The 19,988-nt window shown below is 42.5% G+C and overlaps 1 protein-coding gene across 4 annotated transcripts in view; it reads left to right on the top strand.

Moving 5' to 3' along the window:
* The window catches only part of lzts2a (leucine zipper, putative tumor suppressor 2a), a 37,478-nt gene that overhangs the window by 6,874 nt on the left and 10,616 nt on the right, over positions 1–19,988 (top strand). The window contains exons 2-3 of one of the 4 annotated variants that reach the window (XM_077495878.1): positions 9,693–9,807; positions 12,626–12,748. The exons of 1 other annotated variant lie outside the window; for it this stretch is intronic. The gene's annotated coding sequence lies outside the window, so the exon portion shown is untranslated. Of the gene's footprint in view, positions 1–9,692; positions 9,808–12,625; positions 12,749–12,915; positions 13,164–19,988 lie in introns of those variants that run through there. 2 more of the 4 variants (XM_077495877.1, XM_077495879.1) reach the window with 2 other exon arrangements.

Genomic DNA, 19,988 nt, shown 5'->3' with positions numbered 1-19,988 from the left:
TGTTTTATTCTCTTTTGTGTCAGTTTTACAGTAAACATCAAATGGGAGTGAAAAATAACCAGCTTGAAGCAAGCGCACCTTGGAGCTTATTTGGAGAATTGTTGGCGAATCTGTCGAACTGCGCACAAGCATGTTCGAGGAATAGGTTGTACTGGCAGATTGAAAATGGCAGAGGCTGCCATCTCCAAACTTAAGGAAATAAGCAGTCAGTCTGGAAAAGCACTTCTAGACCATAAACGTAAAATATATTAAAAACTAAGTATGCCAGTAACTGAGCGTGGCGGGAATGCATTCTTATACTTATTTCCATTGTCTCTTGCCAATCTAAAAATAAAAAATGTGAACTCATTATTTATACTTTTATGTGTGTGTGTGTGTGTGTGTGTGTGTGTGTGTCTGTATATATATATATATATATATATATATATATATATATATATATATATATATATATATATAAAACACAAAGAAAAGAAAAAAGGACTAATTTAATTGGTCATGTTTACATGACTCAGAAGTATAGGAACCAGCATTACTCAAGGTATGCACGCGTTTTAGCCTCCACAATCTGGTCAGACTATCAAATTAAAATGTGAAAAATTCAAATTTTTCCTTTTTAGTGTTATATTTAAAAAAAAAAAAACTAATAAAAATGAGTCATTCTTACAGTTTTCAATTGAAAATGGAAAGAATGAATGATAGATTACTATTTCATTCCACCCTCGTCATAACCTGGCAAGGTTGCCGGGAAGCTGGCAAACCCAAGACCCCCTATAATGAGAGTGTCTCATGTGCCATAAGTAGAGTAGATGGCAAATCATTTGGAATCTGATAGTGGCAAACTCTGAAAGCCTCTACACTCTGTAAGCAAAGCTGGAATCAATGCCGAGTGTATAATGGACACGAGTGGCCCAGCTGCACATCACCCGGGAAAGCGCCAGTGCTGAAGTCTGCCAACTGCTCCCAAGCATCCATTAGTGTGCCAGTCAAAGCTTATTTGCTCAACACAGGACACAGCCACCCGCCTCCTTTGCTGAAACGAAATCTCATCCGTCCCCTGCATCCGTCTTTGCCGTCTTACCCTGTACTTCGTCCCTGTATGCAGGGAGCTAAAGCGGTCTCGCGTGTCTCGCAAAGTGTCAGGAGGCTGATGTACGAGGGCCCAACTGACCCATGCTGAAACAGCAGACCACACATGCGCACAAGCACAATGCAGACAAGGTTGATGGATGAGAAGGATTGGGCTGGGTATTGGAGGCCCAGCACGGGAAGATCCAGATGTTTTTATTTGAGATGCACTGACTTGCCAATATTGTTTCCTGCTTCTTTGGCTTGGCAGTAAAGAATATTGAGTCATTCCTCTATGTGTTGATTTCAAAGACAGACATATCTTCACATGTGGTTAGCTGGACGAAAAATATACAAAGTCATAAATGAAGCGGCCAGTAACCCGTTTATGAAACAAAATGTTCACTTTTTAGGTCATTGTTTGATTTTATTAGGCAGAATCACAAATAATTCACTTTGTTGTCTTGAACACCCTGTGTTTAGCTGCTTTATGGCTAACTAGAAGGTGTATCCGGTGGTTGTCAGTTTCTCATAACGTTTGCAGCTGTCTCTTTTTGCTCGGAATGTTCTTTCCATTGAAGGAAAAAAATGATTAGCTGATTCAGCAGAGTTAGCTTTTTCAGGATGTTACACCTCTTAAGTGGCAGTGTAAGCAAGAGTTGTTGACAATAAGTGTTGACACTTATTATTTGCATGTACGTCATTTTTCTAAATCCTCTTGACTTAGTTTTGTATGCATCGGAGGATGTGTCTGCCAGATGACCCCATGGCAAGATCTGTCACCGGACCATTCCCATCGTCACCAGCTACCTCCTCTTCAGCTGACTGGTCCTGTAAAACTGTGGCGGGTTTGTCTTGTAGAATCTGGGAGGTGGGGGAAATGGGGGCCGGTTAATTTTTTTGTGTTTACATCCTGCTTTCCCGCACTGATGACAATTTTGGGTCAGTCTGTGCCTCCTTAATAGCTGACGTGTGTTTTTGTTGGAGACTCTTGGGATTTCATCCCAGCTGTGGTATCCGCAACATAACTCCCACTGCCCTCTTGTGCAAGAGTCCGGCGTTCTCCCCCCGTGAGTTCCCAAGACATCCCAGCAGGCATTGGATGACATCCCAGAACATTTAGCTGTTGTCAAAGATGGTTCATGAAATAAGCCATTTTTCCACCAAGTGGTAAAGTTTAGTTTGTCATGGTATGATTAGGTGAGGAACTTTGGACTTTGGTTTTCACCACTTGGTGTGTTAAAGTGGAGCTTAAAAGTTTTGAGAAGGCTGTTTTATGGCATAAACCTAACATATCTATCTATATAAGGCAGGTTCTCGTTGCTGGCATTGCCCCTCACAATGTTAGAGGGGATGTTATCAAACAAGTTGAGAATATAAAGGCATTAACAGACGAACGCCACAGTCTAATCATATACGTCAACCTCCAACATGACTGAAGTTAAGAAGAGGCTTTATCAGCCATGTTCAACCCCAAACAACATCCCAGGAGGAAACCAGACTCCAACTGGTTGAAAAAGCTTCAAATGGAACCACCACCAGTTAACAAGCAGAGACGCCCTCCTGAGGAAATCCCTCCAGGCTCATGACGCATCATGGACCCAATGAAAAACCCTCATCTGCCTTAATTACGGGACGATACAGGGCAGCCCTAAGCAATGGGGCTACAAGACTGGACCAACCATCTGACTGTGGAGAAGTAGACCACACCATGGAGAGTACCATCTCATCTGTGCTTTACCTTCATCTCAGTTGGGGACGGGAGTTTTCGGGCAAGTTGAAAAGTTTGGCAAAGGCTTCTTTAGCCCAATCAACTGATGGCAGCTCCGTGCCAAACATTCAGACCACACAGAATATTTTGGCACCCATTACACATTTTGACAATGGAAATGCCAAGAATGCATTCCGAACTATTCAGTTGAATAGAGCCGGTGTCTCTCTGGTTTCATCTCAGCGTGACGCAACTCCAATGACGAAGGTGCTGTCGGCCTCTGTGTCATTGTCATCTCTGCATTATCCCGCAGGAATTGGTTATGGAGGATTGTGTCCGTCTGCTGAGTGGGATTTCTTGGAAACGGGAGGCTCGGAACGGATAAAAAATTGGAGGAGGACGAGGGGTTGGTCTTGTGTGTGTGATCATCAGAAAACTGAAATCAAGTCCTCAGCAGGAGATGCGCTGAGTGTGTGTGTTTGTGGGCTGAATTTTCAATGAACTGTACCAAACAATGTGATTCTTCTCTCATTCTTCCCTCTGGCATTTGACATTGAAAAGATGCATTGTCCTCATAGGCCTTTTGATATTCATATCATATCAGCCTGGGACAGGGGGACCCTCACTGTGTTGGGATTCTTTGGCGTACCCCCACTCAGCCAGCCTTCCACCAGACAGAAGTGGGTCAAAGTTTATTGGAGCGTCCTGTCTGAGTAAGGGGATTGGTGAGGTTGTGGGGCTTAAGGGGCGTCCTTGGTACCAGGGACCACCCTCCTGTTGTGGGGAATTTTCTTGACAATCATCAGTTAGTAGTTTAATAGTGAACCATTTACAAATGTATTTCAGAGACAGATTAATTGTGATCTGCGATCAATTGAGAACTGTGCAAGTGAGTCTTCTTTTAATTTCCTCAAGATGTTAAGTGTGTGGGAGGGAGTAAAAATAAAAATATAGTTTCTCTAGTGTCTATCTTGAGGATTTTAATCTATCGTGGATGGCTCTCGAATGTATCCCACTCGGTAAGGAGAGTTCAACGTTGAAAGGATTTTGGCTGTTTTCAAGATTGTGTAATTGTACTGTAAACTGATTGAAAAGTATGAACCCAAGGTCATTTTAACACTACGTCTGCTGACCCCTTTGAACCAAGCATACCTCCACAGATTACAGCCACGACGTGTCTTGTGATGAGTGGCAAGGTCTGACTATGTGGGGTTAGAGTTGAAAGATCAAGAGTCTTGCTGGGAATATTTGTCAGCATTCTCTGAATGAATCCTACCGCTGCATAAGAGCTCAGATGTTATCTTTGATATGTGGAAAAGCTGCCGCGTGCGCTGGAAACATCTTTATGATGAAACAGTCAGTGGCGCGATAGCTCAAATGCTTTATCCGGAACGTTGGGCTTGCCGTCAGATGAGAATTTGTTGGCTTGGCGAGAAACTGCCATAGATCAACCTGATGAAGGTTAAGAAGAAATAGAGGAAGAGGGGCCAGCGGATGAAACGAGGGCAATGTCTTGCTGTCTCATTTTCGGCGGGGGGGTTGGGAAGGGATTAGCATCACTTACATAACACTCACCCCACCCAAACTCCCATCTTTAACTAGCCCACCTCTCCCCCTTTTGCCTTCTAACAAGGTTGCTGTTTGCCTGATTGTTAGTCTACTGCAGTGTTAGACAACCTTTATAGAGCCTAAGCACACATTTTACATGAGGGGGAAAAAAAAAAATGCCACAAAAAGTTGCTACTTAAGTAAATTATGTATATTCTGCCATCTAGTGGAAGAACATATAATTGTTGTTCCAGTCACTATTTTTCACTGGCATAGATAGTTGAACAAACACTATCTGCCATATTGGTTCCAAAGTGAGTTGAGGAGCTTAATTTAGACAAAATTGCTGCCATCTTGGAGCATCTACAACCAATTCCAATACAGTATAATCCTTTTTTAGGGTGGCCTTAATTACTTGAAGATTTTTGTTGTTTTCGGAGCTGTTGAAGAGATGGAAAAACTTTGGGAGAATAAGCATGTGTGTGTGTTTGTGATGCAAGCAGAGCACAAACTTAAAAAAAAAAATCTGGAAGAGAGGTGGGCATATAAAGCAAATGGGAAAAGAAGGAATAAGGAGGGAAAAACAGGGGGATGGGGGAGTGTTGGGGCTGGATGAGAACGTCTATTTATAGTTTATCCCTGCTGCTGGGTTAGACCGCCTGGCCCAGCACAGCTCAGCATCCATGTCAGTCCTTGTGTCAGTCTCCATTAGCTTTGCACACACACACACGCACGCACACGCACACACACGATTACTCCGAGGGCGTAAAAACGCCTGTCACGCAAACGTGGGAGCACTGACCTTTGACACTCAGCTGTGAGTTAAAAGAACCTACACAGTGTTTGTGCGCGGCCACAAAGAAGATGCTGCGCAACATCAGTGGGAAATTGACTGCGGCTTATCTTCACAGGGGAGCATTAAAATGGAAGCTCATGATAGGTGTTTAAATTAAAAATAATCTCCAGCTTGATTTTAAGCATTGGACGTTCATTTTTCCAACCTGTTTTAAAGCTACAGGTGTCAGTTGAATGTGTCGCGCTAATAAGGTTGCAAAATATAAGGAAAAGCTGAAGTTGGATAAATCTAGTCTTTTGTTCCTTTTTTGTAATGAATCCGTTGCTCTTTAATATGGATTTTTTTTTGTCAACCAACACAAGTGCTTTTTGTTCTGCATCTTTCATCTTTCTTCGTGAATAATGCATGAATCCAACGCCCCCAAATTCCCAGACCAGATTGATGTCATATCCACATTGTGACTAGATTGACTGACTGTAATTGCAAACACCACATGAAATCCAAACGATTCATCCAAACCATATTGGAATGTTGGCTGGAATGTGATTCATTGATTTCAATAGCATCTTCGATACAGACTATTTGGTTACTTCAATTACAAGGGATACTGTATGTTCTAGACCAACACACAGTCTGAGAAAACCTATTTTTTATTTTTATTTTTTAATCTATTATCACACCATTGAGTTCCATTTTATTTTGTTGTGCCCAATGATCTTAATTCTGTGAGGACTGTCCCACTACTGTTGAAGTTGGTGACTCAAAGTGGGGCGGTTACACAGACAGGACCTCTCTTGTGTGCTTCCAATAACACACTTACTGTAAGTCAGCGCATGGACAGAATGTCATTCATTGGCACAAAAACATTCCCAACACGCACACGTGTAAAACAGTCTGGTTTTCATCATGCCTCATGCCACAGCGCTTCCTCCAAGACTGAAATGGGATAATTTTTCCACGCGTTTTGGTGACACCATCAACACACGTGTGATTGGCATTCACGGTGAAACGTGACTTGGCTCAGGCTTGAATAGTCATCTGCACGCCGCCACTGAAGTCATTTCAAGTTGTCTCTGTTGAAAGCTCCTCGAAGCCAGCGCAGACAGACGCTGACAGATGCTGCAGTTGAGTGTTTCTAACAGCCCCATGGCAACTTCATCTGTCCGTTTCATTTGCTTTTTCCGCGGAGGCGTCTGTTCATAGAAAAGTGTTTGGGAGGGGAGAATGAATAAAAAAAATAAAAAACAAAAAGCTCCAGACAGAAAACAGACGAGATAAGAAGGCATGCAAATGAAAGCGCAGCTACCTCGGAGAAGCACAAAAGGCAAAGATGAAGCTTTTGACACTGAAAAAATGCGAATGGAAACATTCTAGCCGTCTTTGTTGTGAGATTGTTTGTATTTCTTTCTCCCATCTCTTTTATTTCTACCGAGTGGTCACCTTTTGCTTCCCCCCGCCCGCCATTGTCTGGCAGATTTCCCACTGAAGACCCTCATTAGTCATCTGTCTGAAAACGCAACATCATTCTCTTTCCAAGAGGGCTTTTTCATAGTCTAGCTTTAATTTTGGCTACAAAAACAGATTTATCTCATCTAATCTGGCCACCTTGACTGAAGAGTGAAGACGACTTGGAGGTTGGAAAAGAAGAATACCGTACAGTAATTTTGTAAACCATGTCTGGGGAGGGGGTAGTATCTGTGACTTGGGCCTGGTGTCTCGAATAACATCGTAGTCACTAGTCAGCAAATGAGTGTAAAGTTGGTCGGCTGTGTTGGCTCAGGATAGCGCTGGCTGTTAATTTGCGCACCACTAGTCGAGAGTCTGTGAGCTGAGTTACTCTGCGTAGGTTGTGTCCATGAGAAACTCATGAATGAAAGTGCACTGGCTGATGTGTCTGTCTATGACCACCTGTGGAAGGATTACATGTTGATCCAACGGTGGTTGGCTCTATTACATTAGCTACATTAGCTATTAGCTATCGCCTAACCGTACAGGTGCAGTTAGGGAAGCCATTTCCATTTTGCTGTAGACACATGGCACTTTATCTTCTTTTGTTTTTAAGTGTAAACCGATCCCCAAATCTGGACATTCTCACTTGTATACATTCTTTCCTCCTGGCTTGTGCTTATTGCCATGTAACGCATGATCACCTCAAAATCGCGTGATCTAGCATCAAATCTGCAATATGAAAATTTAAAAAATCTCCGATACAGTAAGTCTGCAAAAAGTGAACAAGGATATGGCGGAATTTGCCCTCTAGTGGCTCAAGGTGAAAGTGCATGAAGCCTGACTTCCATTTATTGTTCAGAGGTTGAAGTGTGTGCTAACAAGACGGGAGTGAAATATAACCTGCAGATGGATCTGTCAGAGCAGCACTCGCGAACGAACGCCGTTTCCCACACATCTTTTTCTTTACCGACAAGACGAATGGCTCTCATTAATCACGGCCGTTTGTCTTGTGTTGTAAGTTTGGAGGTCAGTGATTAAAGCTTGTTCTCGGCACACTTGCCAACTCTCAGCTCCACGCTCATTCTCTCTCTTTCGAAGGATCACATTTGCGTTCTCTTCTTCTCCTCTGCTTTGCTTCTTCTGATGACTCGGGCGTCGTCTGCCACCTAATCCCTGACGAATAAAAGTCAGGAATTGAAGCAGCAAATCATGTTTTATGTACGCGTGCTTACACAATGTGAGCAGGCTGGAAAAGTGGGCCAAGCATCACACGGGGCAAATTATGACAACAAAGAAGCTTTGCCTTTTTTTAATTTATTTTCTTTCAGCGTCAACACAAGCAGCCATGGAATACATTTTGCGATTCTTGCTAATGTCAGTTTAGAAATAGGGCATACACACTACTGGCAAAACTGTTTTTAACTCTAGATTGCTTGATTGAAGAAAATGCCGTTAATTTTACGGTAGTGATTGTTGATTAGTCATCTTTTGAATCATTTGAAGCAAAATAGTGTACTAATTTATTACATTACACTTTTTTAAAGACATTTTAATATTTCCAAAAATTGTTAGCATAAAATGGGGTAGGAAAATGCTGTTTTCTAAAAATGGCTGAAAGTTCATCAATGACTGTGGTTCTCCTTTCTCAGATGCAGTAAGTGCTGTAAAAACACATCTAAAAAAATGGCTTCAAAAAAGAAAAAAAAAAAGGACGTGACTGGTTAAAGCTCACAATGTAATTTTATACCTCTTTGTGAGACCTTCAAGCCAAACACACAACCTCCTTGGAGGAGGTCATGATCGCTTCATCTCCTTGGCACAGCATCAGCCTGACGTTTTGATTGACAGCTCCCACTTTCTCCTTCAACCTTCCACTTCCAGGACGAAGCGACATAACTCCAAATGGACAGAACACAGTAAAAGCCTGGGCTACCCTCACATGTGTGACCGTCCGTGGAAGTGTCCGCAATACGTCCCGATCGAGCGGCGTAACCTTGATCACCGCGGAAGTTGGCATCAGATATTCACTTTAAGTGCGGTGACTGCTGTGAGGACATATGCTGCCACAGCCGTGTAATCTATCTAACACTAGGATTAATAGTCTCACTCTAATCTGCACCCGTGGGTATTCCCATCAGACCCTCAAGCGGGGTGACACAAGGTCATGTGTGTTTTGCTTCAAGATTCAGTTAATAAAGATTTTTTTGGGAAGGCCCAGAACATCTGCCTGGCAACAAGCCTGACCCCCTCGCACCAAAATCAATATCACATTGGTTATCTCATCAACTGCGCAATAACCTGGCAATCATAAGATAAAAATCTGTCTGTGTTATTGGAAATGATGCTCAAATTCAAAATGGATGAATTGGTACCTTAATCATGTATTAGCACCTGATTAATCAATTTTCTGTTCAGTCAATCTATCCCGCTGTGCTACTTGACTAATGTAGAAGTGTTTTTACAAAAAGTGAAAAAAAATCATGCAAATATAATGCCTAGAACCTTTGAGCTAGCAAATGGCATGACAATGTGTAGAGTAGTAAGAATCCTCTTGCAAAACTCAAGTGTCGCCATGTGGGGGCAATATTACCCCTCACAATCCTCACTTAGATTCAGCATCTGAATATAATAATAATCTGCCAAAGTTACTAAATAATAGGGGTGTGAATTGCGATTCACGATTCGATTCGTATCACGATTCACAGGTCACGATTCGATTCGATACCGATTAATCCCGATACGAATTTATAAGTCGATTGTTGCGATTTTTTTCATTCAAATTTAGAAAATACTAATCAGTAAGCTTGTAGAGTGTAAGATTTATATGAAAATGTATTATTTATTTATCTGAAATTTCAGTCTTATAGAGGTTGTAATCTGTTTCATGTTTGAACAGCATTAAAATAAAATATTAAGGCTTAATGTTCCGTTCATATAACATTCTTCCATGCTCAAGGTGTGAATCCTAACCCGAAGTCAGACGTTTTGTTGAATATTTTTCCATTAAAAATGGAAGTTTAAAAATCGATTCACACACACACACCTATCGCACACATATATCGCCGAATCGATTTTTTTTAACACCCCTACTAAATAAAGTGGTATTTTTTGTTTGTCCAGGCTTATGGCTAGCCAGTGGAGGCCCAAAAAATGATCTCCATCCTGGGATGAGATCTGTATGCCCTCACCTTGTCTCCAGCAGACCTGCAGGAGGAGCACTTTGGGCAACAGTGAGGTAAAGAGCCACACCTTGTCATCACCTCCAGACCAAATTAGAGAATGCTCCATATGCACTTGTCTTAGTGGTGTGAGATAAAATCGCAACATGCACACAAAAAAAAAACACCTGAAAAATTAGGGATATTGTGCTTTTCAGGCGAAATTTGGATTCTTCAATCACCGAAAAGCATACAAGTGCACATCTTTGGAAATATATTGGATTAAACACCTGTTGGGTCATTAAACAGTTGGACATGCGCCTTCATAAATTTTGAGACTTTCAAGTTCTGTTAATCTGTAGTGGTTATGGTGCATTTTCAGGTCATCTGATTTTTTTTCACTCGAAAGCCATATATCCATTACTTTTCTGTGAGTAGTGTATTTATGGAAATTGGGGGTCTTGGCCTCTGCCTTTGAAGAGTCAGTGTAGGGGATCAGGTTTGGGTATAAATGTCACTCACAATATGGGGTGACTACAAGTTTAAGGGGTCAGGGATTCACAGCTGAGCACCTGGCTGATACAAAATCATATTTCCTCCCTCTGTCAGCTCGCTTTCCACCTCACTGCTCCTCAGTTCCATTGCATTTCCAGTGCAGAGTTTGTGTTTCAACCTCCTGCGGGCCATGCGACACTGCAGCCTGACCTTATCATGGCTGAGGTGGGGGCGGTGTTTTTGCGAGATGTGCGCTATGATAAGGGTGTACGGACGACAACAACAACAACACAGCAGCAGCTGTCTTTCTCTCCTCCTTCCAGCGTTTCTTCATCACAGGCTTCCTTGTTTCCTCTTGTCCAGGCCCAGCTGTCCCCGTACGTCACTAGACAGGAACGATTTGCACCGCCTGTATTGACACGGTCCCTCGCATAATACAAATGGCTCACTGTCCCTCATTTTTGCTTTGAATATAGAGACTTCAGCACTCCCCACATAGTTATTTCATGAAAAATGTGTCAGATCAGGAATATTTAATTTATGTATTTAGGATTGTAGCTAATATCCGCATGTAACTTTTTAGCACTTCTATGGCATCACATTAGTGACGGGGCAAACGCTTTATAAATCGTTGGTCCAAATAAATTATGACAGTCAACGGGTTCAGATTTCTGGTACCTTGAAATGCATTAAAATTACATTAATCTGTTCTACCCACTCTAAAAAACAAAACAAAACAAAAAACACTACAGCTGTTTAAAATGTTTTTAATTTCAGAAAAATAGCTCTGTATTGTATTTTAAACTTTTTACACTAGTACCAAAATGTACTGTGCTCCTTTCGCGCCACCCTAACCCTTCAGGACTGACCACCTGCAGCCCATATAATTCATTGCTGTAATTGAGACGGTGTGATGATGTATGGCCTGCCACTTTGCTAGAAATTCTGTGACTTTCTTAGTAGCAGCTGTACCTGCCTACCTCAAGAAAAAACAACAATCGAAATGGTAGTTCAATGGTTTCTTGAGTTTTGGTGAGTAATCCAAAGAGATATTGGAATATTGTCGCACTGTCTGTTTTGTCCTCGTGTTATTTCACTATTCCACTCAAATTGTTAATATCTGATGCTGCTCAGCTGTAAACAAAATGGCAAAACATCAATTTTCAGGTAAAAACAATTTTGTTTGATTCGTCCATTTACACGATAACTTTTTACTAGAAAGCTGGTCTCAGATGAAAAATAGCAAACCAAAGGACTGTTATGTCTGCTTTCCAACAAAATGTACACTTTTGTTTTTTTTTAACTTGATCAGTGATTACTGTCAGGTGAACACAACTATTGCCATGATGCTACTAGATGTGTTCATACTGTATATTTAACTACCTATTATGACACATTTTCTCTACTCGTTCAGATGTTAAAAATTAAACTTGTGCTGACATTTGCACACATGCAGATACACACACACACACACACACACACACACACACACACACACAACATACATGCGTGCGAGCCTTCAAAAGCTTTTTTGTGTTACTCTTTGTGGCAAGGTGGTCGGTGTTAATGGCAGCAAAGTGCATCAGGGGAGAGCGAAAGTGAACTTTCCTCTCACTTGTTGACCGCCAAGGGACTCATGGGGAGTACATGTAAAGTTTAAGTAAAAAGTTGAAGTGGAAAAAGAACACGCACACACATGCATAAACGTCTTCTCTTGTCCAGCATTACTTAGCTCTTACTGGTTGTCCACTTTGGCACGCAACAAGAGTCAGCAGCGTGTGTGTGCGTGTGTGTGATCTGTAAATAGCCTGATGCTGAAACAGTTGGTGCATTAATCACGTGCATTAGCAGGAGTCAACCTCATTTCAGCATCCCAATGGTGGATCAGGTTGCAAAAAGCCTCAACGTGAGCTTCTCTTCTCTGTGCATCTATGTAGAAAGACCTCTGAGCATCCATGCAATATCTTTGATACCTGCTTAAGGTCCCATGCACGAGTAAGCTCTCTGTCTTCACTAGTAAACCAGTTTGGCACACTGATAGAATAACTGTTTCCTGCTAGTAACATATTTTCCACAACTAATACCACTTTTACCTTTAGACATAGTTAATTAAGCCTACTAGTCAGTTAATGTGCTGCTCTAGTAACACTACTAATTACAGTGTTAGGCACGTATCACACACTAGTAGCTTCCTGGACACATAGTACATTGACCTGAATCCTGAATTTAATTCTCAAAACAACTTTACATATGACAAATTTCTGTCGGGTGACTACAATCTATTTGATAACTAACACACCCCTGCTCACCTCCGGACGCGTGATCAAATGTTATGTAATTTTACCCACCCGGGTTCATCGGCCCACCCTCACCTTATTAATGTTAATAATTTCTCCACAGAGTGTCGGATGCTGATGATTGGATGGAAAAGTGGGTGTTGTCTCGCCTGTACTTTTGCGCAGCCTCCAAAAAAAATTGATAAATAAAAGACATCTTCCAATGCAGGAGTTGGCAGAAAGAGAGGTAGGTCCAAAAAAAGAGAATGGAAGTTGAGGGGGGGGAATAAATGGAAACAAGAGGGGGGGGCTAATAGATGGAAACAAGACGGGGGGGTGTAGACAAAAATGAGGGAGGGAGCAAGAGGCGTTAGTAAGGGGGGGGTAGGGAGGTTTGTAGGCGGTGCTAATGCAGACAAGCAGGGAGGGAGCGCAGAGAAGGGTGTGAGGAGGACAGGAGAGGAAAAGAAAAGGGGGGTGCGTCCGTTTTGAAAAGTGTCAGGATATGAAGAAGTGTATGAGCGATGCAGAGGCGAGGGCGGCGGCACCGGGAAAACGTTAAGACTTCAACACCCGCGGCCACCGGACTGATTTTGATGTAGTTTCCCCCCCAAAAGGAGCAGAGATCCAAGTGGAGGCAGAGATGCAGGGCTCGCACCAGGGTGAGTGTTTGCATAATGGAACGGCTCACTGTGTTTGTCTGCTTGTGTGTCTTGCAAATGCTCCAAAGTCACCATCCTGCCGTTTTGGCATTTGCATGAAGGCAAACTTTGCCGGAGGAAACTTTTGTGTTGATGCGAGGACCACAAATGGAGACTAGACACAAAAAGTTGCTTGACAGGAGCACTCACAAATTCCTAATGGACTGAACAGCACGGGAAGCTTAAATCAGATTTCAACTCGGACATTAAATAATGAATGTTGGAAAGTGGAAGCAGTAGCTGGATGCTTGGGTCAGCTGTCCACACTCAAACTTTTCATTTTAAGGAGACTTTTGAACTCAAAACTCATGAATACGATGACATTTTGGCCATTTGTTTATGTGTGCATGTGTTTTCAGAGCCTGAAATGGTAACAAACTCAAACATTCGCACATTTTGTACACCACTTTTTGTGTAATTTCACAACTTTTTATATACAGCACATATTTGAGAAAAATGGCATACCACCAAAAACAAAAATGTCACAAAAAGTGGATACACAGGTTGACTCAATTACGTGCCTTCTGCCATCTAATTGAAAATAATTTAATTGTTCTGCCTGTCACTATTTGTTGCTGGCATAAATAGCTGAACAAAGATACATTTGTAGCTAAATAATACTTTTCGGATCAATCAAAGTGGATAGTTTAAGTCTACACACCCCAGGTTTTTGTGAAAAAAATGACACCAAGATCAATCATTTAACAACTTTTACATCATTAGTGTGCCCCCTTCAAACTAAATTGGGGGGAAAAAAAGGAAATCAAAAGCATACTAGAACAGCTATACTTAAATTTTGGGTTAATCAGAGGCACTTCAAATGGTGGCTGGTCTGTGCTGACTCCCATTTAACATTTGTTTGAAGATGAATGGTTAATTCTGAACACAGCCACATCCCCAGTTTAGAACCAAGTGACTGTAACGGAATAAACTAACTGTGACCCAGTTAAAAGAGGGTGTGCACACTTACGCTCCTCAAAGATGTATTTATTTATTTCAATCTGGTATATGAGCTTCCTTCCGGCACAAGTAAATGTCTGAACCCTATAGCCAGGCACTGGGACGAAGTCATCTGCATAAGGAGGTCTTTGTTGTAATTAATGCTGGAAAAAATATATCTTGGTCTCATTTAGTTACGAGATAGTGAGTTGTTCAGCAGGAGATGTTATAAATGATCCAGAACGCACAAACATCACCATTAAAAGTGATGTTGTGGAATGAGATTTTCCTGTGCTGCTCATTATAGGCTGCTGATGTATTGATTTGAAATTTCAGCCTTGGAGGACCTAAGAAAAAAAAGAGAGATACTTTAGTTTACCCTCAGATAGTTGGCCTGTAGGAGGATGTCATTTAATCTCACACATTCCATATACTGTGTAAACATAGCATTGAAGATAAGACAGTGCAGGCTCAACACACGCTTTCAGGCCAGCCATATCAGAACTTGTGCTTCTTTTAGCGAATTAATCATTTTGACACACTGTTCCACTCCTCCTGTATGTGTATGTGCGTGTGTGATTACAAGACTACTCGCATGCCCCTGGCCGCATATTGTAGAATGTCAGCAGATATGTTTATAGACGGCAGAGCATGCCCTCCACTCTTTGTAGTAGTCATGGTGACGTGTTGACATTTTCATGTGAGCGAAGGCCGTCATTAAGTGGCCGCCGTAAACACGGCCGCCATAAATGGCCAGGTGTTGGGGTGCTGACGTAACTTTGAAATGGAAAATGGTGCGGGTGATGAGGTTTTGAATCAGAGGAAGGCGAGTTACCTCATCCCCTCTTAAGCGAAACCAGTGAGGTAAACGTGTGCTGCAGGTTGCACGGAACCCTTTTGTCCCCCCACCCTCTGTGCTGACTCATATATGGACACAAACTGCACAGGTTTCAAGTTATTTTTTGTTTTCGCACTCCTCCTCCTCCTCCTCCTCCTCCTCCTCCTCCTCCTCCTCCTCCTCCTCCTCCTCCTCCTCTTCTTCTTCTTCTTATTGTCCTCAGATCCACTTTTTCCAAGGCTGTTGTTGAGCTCAACCTCACAAGCCAGGTATTTATGTAAAGCCTAGCATGGGAGCCCGAGAGCAAGCGGAGACGTTGAGAGATTAGAAGTGGGCCTGGCTTCTCTTCACTTTGCTGAATGAGACTTTTCCAAACCAGTCTTATTCCCTTCCTCCTCCTCCTCTTCCATCTTTCTCCGCTTTACCAGCGACACGCGTTCAGAGCAGCGCGAACGCTTCAGTACGTCGACGCATATGTCGGATATTTTCTGAGATGAGTGCAAGTGAATTATACATCAAGGCTAGCCCAGTTGAACTGTGGCGTAGCTGCTTATGCAATAGCAACTCGTTTAGCACCACTGCCTCGACAAGCAATAGCTCACTGCAACGTCTTTGCTGGAAAAAAAACAACAAAAATAGCCTGGGTGAAAACTACACGTGATAAGTAAATGAGGAAAGCTGCCACAGCCCACCCCCACTTCCACTCTCGCATCACAAGCCTACCAATGTTGGAGATAACAGGCCCTTTCTCTCTGCTCTCTGCCCTGTGTTGTGGCGAAACAATGGCCCTCCGCTGTGCATACAGCCGGAGGCTGCAGGGGGTGAAGCAAGGGAAGTTTGGAAGGGAAAACTTCTTTGCATCCCCTTTTACACAGCCTGTAAAAGCTGGCATTTTTACGTCCTCGCTGACATTGGGAGAGAGGCAGGTTACACCCAGGACTGGTCACATGCAGATCGCATACTGATAACAACCGTATACATTACTACATTCTATTCACCCCTATGAACAATTTGGAGTCTTTAATGAACCTAAAATGAAATGAGAAAAGTCATTAAAGCACCAGAAGATACAGGCAAACTCCGCTCAGAAAGGCCATATTCCCGGATTCAAATCCCTTACCCTAGAATTGTGAGGCAGATATGCTTACCATTTGGACACCATACATCTATTCAGTCTGTAGTTACTCTGTTTTAAGTTAGCGGTGAGCTGGAACTTATCCAAACAGACTTGGGCTGACAATCGTCACAGTCCAACAAGTATTCCCCACGTCAAATCACATGCTGGCGCCGAGGTCCTCACAGATTTAATTATATGATTTGTGGAATGCTGTGTTAGAATATGAAAGTGCAAATATTGGCTGGGTCGAGAATAGGAAGGATCCTCTTTGTCATGAGCAAGTGAATACATTCATGAAATTGGTTCTCTCCATTTAACTCATCACCATAGAAATGTGTACTGGCCCAATAAGGACAGTGGCCGTAAGGTACATGATTGTCCGACACGTCGTCATGGCCCAGGGCAATTTGGCCACTGTTATTGTTATACCCTGTGGGGCCTCATACACTGATCTTCTTTCCCAGGCACATTCTGGCTGAGCTACTATTACAACTCTGATGCAGAAATTTTCTGCGATCTTTCTGTTAAAAGGGGAGAGAGATACTACTGAATTACTGGCCCTCTACTGTACATAGAGCCTGAGGCAAACATTGTGAAGTTTCAGATCGAAAACGTCTGCTTTCTGCAGACAGAGCACATCTAAATTTAAGTCTCAGATCAATGTCTCCTCAAAGTTAAACATCTCGAGTGGTATCATTGATTCTCGCAAACAGACAAAGTCCACTGCATCTTTAAAAAATGACACTCTTGGTATTTCCAGTTTCTGCCTGTCTGACCGCCGTCTGGTAGCTGTCGGCGTCTGGAAAAACTCCTGGAAAACACAACATGCAGCAGATCAGGAATTTAAACCATCTTCCTACTTTTTTTTTTTTCTTTTTTTTTTGTAACAGACAGCTACCTCTGTCTCTTTCCACCTGCACCAGACTGCATCTGCACAAATGAGTGCTAAGTGACTCTGCCCCAGAACTGTAACAAATAGCTGGTTGTTCACAATTAAATTAGTCGTCCATTACTTTCATGATCAATTAGAATTATTTCCTTTAGAGAAAATTTAACAGTGCTAAAAAGTGCAAAAGAAAAGCAGCTCATTTTTAAATTTAGCTCCTTGAAACCGTTGACCAGGCTATGACCAGATGTTTTGTCTGCTCTAATGATTTTTCCTCGACAGGCTGTGCTTGTAACCTCATTTTCTTCATCTGAGCCTCTCAACGGAGACACGGACGGGGCAACTTGATTCAAATTGAACCCATAAATAAGCATGCGCTAGACAGTTTGTGTCCCTGGATGACCATCTCGTCTTCACGAGACTGTGTCGCCTCATGTCGTCATTGATGTCCAATGCATCCTACTTTTTGTCGGTAACTGGCTGCTCTCGCTGTCAACCCCCTCTGAGAATTTTGGTGTGCCTGTAGGAGGATCTTGCGTCCAAATTGAAACACTGTTTCCACCCAGCTTGGTTTGCCGCGGTGCGAATCAGTAAATCCTTATCAGGCCTTGATTGCGGAGAGTGTAGGTGTCATGGTGATAGCTGCGTCACCTAGTACATAACTTGCGTGAAATTTAAAACGGGCAGCCTTAAAAAGCAATTTGACATACTGGTCAGTTGCTGACAATATCTATGAACAAACCACACAAAAAAAACATGGTAGGCTATTCAGTGGCACTTTTGTATTTAAAAAATAAAAAATAAAAAATGATATAAATAATTTATGTGGTTCTTGATCAACTCGACAACTGCGAGCAAGGGCAGGAATTTCAATCAACATATTTACTCTGATTATTTTTCCTGGTAACGCCACACATGAACTAGTTGTGGTAGTGCACTGCCTCACTTGCTCCCACTTCAGAATGGCCACTGAGGATGTCAGATCCTTACAAAATCTGTCTTTCCAACATCTCCCATTCTGCCCGTCTTCTTTCTTCTTACACGTGAACAATGCGGGTCTCTGCTTCCTTGGTAACGCTTGCAAACAGAGAGGAAAGTCCAGAAAGAGCACCAAATTGACTGTAAAAGATGAGGAAAGAAGTGAACTGCGCTTGTTGCCAATTACTACCGGCAAACTCTTTTTGGAGAGCTTATTCCCCCCTTCTTCATCTGAGAGAGTCTGCTTAATCAAGTCCCAGCCGCCTGGACGCTTGATCTCACAGCTTTTGTTCGAAGTTGCAATCAAGCATGTTCCGTTGCCAAAATGGACAAAAAGAGCTCTGGCACCCAGGCGGCTGTTTGTGATCCCAAACTGGCCCGCTGAGAGACTGAGACAGAGAGAGACCATGTGGGGGAAGGTGACGGTAAGCAGCCTCTCAGACAAGACAGTCACAGTGTTGGAATGGTGGAACAATATAACCTCAAGTCTTCTGGCGGCACATGAAAAGACTCCCCTCGTCGTACTGTGAGCTGGAGGGAAGTCTTTGTAATAGACATTTCTCGCTGGATGGCAGGCAAACAAATGCAAGCGTGATGTGGTGTGGACTGATTGCGTGTGTCGGTGGGCTTCTTGCCTGCTCTAGTGGATCTTTCTTTGTTCCTATGACTCACCTACTGGCCTGTTGACTTTCTCTCAGGATTAATGGCTGCCACCCACGCTGTAAAAGTGGAATATTTCCTCCCATTCTCAATGCCCAACTCTGGCCACATTCTTTCATTGCTCAGCTTAACTGTTGTGGTGCTGTGCACTATTCAAAACGTTCTAGATTTGTGACCCTGCAGATATTTTTTCTTGACTGACTCTTTTTGTGGTTCCCAAATGTATAGTGCACCAGCATTTGTTCATGCAGTGACCATGATCCGACAATATTGCACTTCGCACCTGTCGCTCTCGACATGCTGGCTTTGCCCATGGTTAGTCATGCTGTGCGTGTCGCTACTACAGAAGCGGATTGAAAATTTAACCACACGGCTTGGGCAAGTCGTGCGGGTGTGGAGAGGATTGGATAGACGGCTCAATTTGAGATTTCTTTTTATTGTTTAAAATTAATCACCACTCCAAAGAGATGACAAGAGCAAGCGGTGTCCTGAAGAGATGAATAGTTTGGTTCATCTTGTCTCTGTACAATTTGGAACAGTAAAATCTGATCTGGCTTGTGTTTCCACTGCTGGTTGTACATCATAGCAGCATGACACAGTGTGACCTGCCAATGAATAAACAAAGAAGAGTGTTCCAGTCCACAGAAGGCCTAAAGACCACAGTAGAGGGCAGCAGGCATTTTTTGCTCATTTGCATTGTTTCTTACTGCAAATTCATGTAGTAATAATAAGCGCAAGCCAGGACCAAGTACGCAAAAGACAGAATGTAAGCAACGCAGAACTGGCTGTCATGCGAGGGCTTCTTGAACATAACCTCTGCTAAAAACCAAGAGACAGCTGTGTTCTTCTTTACACATTGCCTACTTGGCTCGACATGGCTATAATCGCTATTGACGCGTCTCCACTAGCATCATTACCTGGGTTACAAATGTACCTAGCCTGACGTAAAGTGATAACTTAATGGTCGAGTCGATTCATCGTCACGTCTTTTTTTTTTTTTTTTTTTTTTTTTTTTTAACTGATGAGTCCAAGGCAATATGGTCTTCACTGACTCGACTCCCTCAAACAGAGCCTAGTAGAAAGAGAGTCTAGATGAGCCACTATTGTGCAGAGGAAAAATGCATAATTTTTCTACAGAAGCCTCACAAGTAGCAAAATACTTTTGATTAACACACAGTAGTTTAAACTGTTTGCAAGCAAACTCAACATGTTGACACTACTGATGAAAAGCAAACTTTGCAAGATGTCAAGATAATTACAGACTGGTATGTTAAATGTCCAAATGAGTTGCAAATGTCGTCTGTTTTATCGGACTAAATGGTTAAAAGTATAAATGCTTGACTTTCTTTAATATCTGAAAGAAGCAGA

The sequence above is a fragment of the Festucalex cinctus genome, chromosome 14 (genome assembly GCF_051991245.1).
Source record: "Festucalex cinctus isolate MCC-2025b chromosome 14, RoL_Fcin_1.0, whole genome shotgun sequence".
NCBI lineage: Eukaryota > Metazoa > Chordata > Actinopteri > Syngnathiformes > Syngnathidae > Festucalex > Festucalex cinctus.
The sequence above is the reverse complement of the archived record's forward strand: the minus strand, read 5'-3'. Positions and strand labels throughout refer to the sequence as shown.